General features: G+C 40.9%; 1 pseudogene; it reads right to left on the reverse strand.

The window, feature by feature from the left end:
* Nucleotides 1-2,549: 2,549 nt before the first annotated feature.
* LOC120591293 (uncharacterized) lies at nt 2,550-2,667 on the reverse strand (annotated as a pseudogene).
* Nucleotides 2,668-3,399: the final 732 nt, after the last annotated feature.

The raw sequence follows: 3,399 nt of genomic DNA on the forward strand, positions 1-3,399 counted from the left end.
TAGACATTTTCATCTATACTCTGAGTTGCACTTTATCACGAGAAATGGGAGAAATGGGAAGCCATGTATTGGGCTTAAGTAGGGAAATGATAAAACCAGAATGGCATTTTAGAAAGAGCCCAATGGCTGCAGAATGTGGAATGGAATGGAGAGGAACAAGGCTGGAGGCGGCACTCTCTTTGGGAAGCTGCTGCTGGTTCTAGGTTCTAAACGAGGGCTGGAAGGTGGAAACCTGGGACAGAATAATGACAAAGTGAGGTGAGACCTGGCGTCTGTCTTTCCTCAGCTCTGCTTCTTCAGTGAGCACTTGACATATTCAGTTTGAAGTCTTCCTTTTTCCTATACAGATGCCAATTGATATGATAATTTCTGTGGCTCATCTCCTCTCACTTATTGCAGTGAGGGGTCTTACTTGTCCTCCTGAAACATCCCAAAACATCCTGCCTTGGCAACAGAGCTGGAGGAGAGTTCACCAGCGTTTGCTGGTTTGAGTGCTTAATTATTTCCCATAAAGAGAATAATTCTTAATCAATTATTGCTTGAGGCTTGTACCATTTGTTTTATATGCTGACATCTGGGGTTGCCCCCAGATATGTCATGCAACCTCAGTGCCATAGAGATGATGAGGATGGCAGATTTCCACCTAGAAGGTTAATGTTTACTTCCCTGGAAGAAGCAGTACAAGTACTTCATAAAATAAAATAATGAGTTACAGACTTCTTCACCACCTGACTGTACTTTATCCAACTATTCTAGAACAGTTCCTTGGAGATGACTTATCTGCTGGACTGTGGAGAGGGTGTGCATAAACTCTTTCATGGGAGCCCAACCCACCCTAATCACCTACCTAATCACCATCAGAGTTCAGTGTGACTCATAATCCAATATAGAGGTTATGGGTTGTAACAAAATACATGAGCAATGAATATCTTATTCAAATAAAGAAAAAAATGCTATTTTAAGGTCATTGGCCCACTCTTATTTTCTCCTAAACTCTTATAGTATTTGGGGTTGAGAGAGTTTTATGAATTTTATTTCTATTGTCATTTGTGCTCAATAGAAGCCCTGATCAGAATAGCCTCAAGCAAAACTGTAATTAAACAAGGTGAATTGCGACATGTTCCACTTTTCAGTACTCTGTACTCCCAACCTTCAACGCCTTAACCTCTTGAAAGCAGGAAAATGAACTAATTCACCATAAAGTTTTAATATGTGTGTCTTAGTGTAAAGTGGACCCAGGGAAGCAAAGGTGACTTCAGACACAGAGAGCCCAAGGAATTTGCTGAAAAACATGAATTTAGGGTCACGAAGATAACAGGAAAAAGCGCAAGTCAGAACCAGTTCGGTTCAAATCAATATCCAATCTGAGGGCCCTGAACAGCAGTCTTCCTCCCCATCTCCCCTCCGGCCCTCCGCTGTGCAACCTTAACATTTAACTTCACAAACCTTCCACCCCCTGACCTCTAAACGCCACTGCTGTACCAAGGTTCAACCCTCTGGTACTTATGCAAAAATCTCACAGACAGATTGGCGTAAATCATATCACTTAGAACTGCACCTGCTCCAAAATAATAAAATTAGAAATCTCTGTCTCGGAAAACACTGTCCTCAAACTTACACTTCAAGTTCATGGAGATGTCAGTCTTTACCCCTTTCCTAGCTTTATTTAGAGCCTCTCTTAATTCCATTCCCTCATTCGCTAAACTGAATTTATGTTATGCTAGACATCATTCTAGAGAAGTTGTTCTCATTCTTGGCTCTATACACTGGAATCATTCAGAGACCTTTAAAAAAATACTGTGCCTGGACTCACCCATTTAATTGGTTCATAGTGCAGTTGGAGTATCAGGGATTTATCTTACTATTCTACTTGCTCTACCAGGTCCTGGTTCTAGATGAAACCATCAAACTACTTTATCTATTCAAGCATGACATGTCCCTTCACAGCTGTGTTAAGCCTATAACTCTGCCAATTAGCTTCATTATAAATTTATGAGCTTCATTCTCAGCTTAGCTCTTGACACTGGCAAATTTTTACTTATCTTTCACCAGCTTCCTTTTTCGTTTCTGATAGCAGCTATTTCACATCTTTATCTCCCTCTTAAAACGCCATATCAAGATTCTGCCTTTCTCTCTCTCAGCCAATGACTCAACTTCTTATTTTGACAAAGAAAATAGTAGTCATAGTAGTGAACTCCCTCAGCTCTCCTTTCCACTTTAATATTAAATAACTTTTCTTTTCCTTTTATCTTTAATTTCTCTCTCAGGACAGATCCTTCTCTACTCTCTACAAATGTGCTCAAGCATCTGCCTATTGAACTTACTTAGAATCATTTATTCCCGCTCCCCTTTCTTTCACTGACATATATCTTGGAAGAATTCTCTATACTTGCAGCCTTCACCTGCATTTCTCCACTTGGTCTTTTTGAATTTTTCCTTTCTTTTCTTTTCTTTTCTTTTTTTTTTTTTTAAGGAGAGGCAACTCTTGGTGGATCTCACAGATTGTAAGCACCGTGTCATCTTATAATCCTTTATTTTTTTATTTTTTACACCTGCAGCACCTGGTCTTCCTAGGTGGTCTCCCATCCAAGTACTAACCAGGCCCGACCTTGCTTAGCTTCTGAGATCAGACGGGTTCAGGCTTGTTCAGGGTGGCATGGCGTAGACTCCTGAATTTCAATCTGATTTCCACTGCTATTATTTTACAGCTGTGCTCTCCAAACTTTTCCATGTCACAGCAACCAGAGAAAATTGTTATATTTATTTGGCTCCTTGAGGACAGCAATCAAGGTCACTCTACCCCTCCTCCAACCATGTCAGGAACTTAAGGGGCTTATTCTTCAGCTCGCCTGCAGTCATTCATGGATCACCAGCCTACCTTGGCTTACCAGGCGGGAAGCCCTCCTCCTCCGAAACTGGTCTGGCAAAGGACACCAGTGACCTCAATGACAAATGCAATGTCTGCTTCTCTGCCCTCATCAGTTCTGTAGCAGAGTTTATTGATTATGGGGATTCTTTACTTAAAATGATCACAGTTTGGTCAAGATAATATGGAATTGGTGGCCAGGATGTAAGTGGGGATGAGAAAAGCAGGCTACTTTCCTTTCACGGTCTGCTTGACTAAAGCCCAGTAATTTAGGAGAATTAACTGCCATTAACAAGCAATGCCTGGGATCCATGGTCAGATTACATGATCAGAGAAGGTCATTTCCCACATGCAAAGGGCCCCAGAGCCTTCACTGACTAAGCAGTCGGTAAACCACAACTCTCAAGAATGATTTGGTGTATTACTGTATCCTTAGAATATTTTCACAAATTAATTCTAATTAATTAAGATTCCGAGCATGGATTATCTACATATTTCTGAAGAGAGGCCGCTTAGGGAGTCTTTACATTACA

This window comes from Pteropus medius, unplaced genomic scaffold, assembly GCF_902729225.1.
Source record: "Pteropus medius unplaced genomic scaffold, Ma_sr-lr_union100, whole genome shotgun sequence".
NCBI classification, from domain to species: Eukaryota; Metazoa; Chordata; class Mammalia; order Chiroptera; family Pteropodidae; genus Pteropus; species Pteropus medius.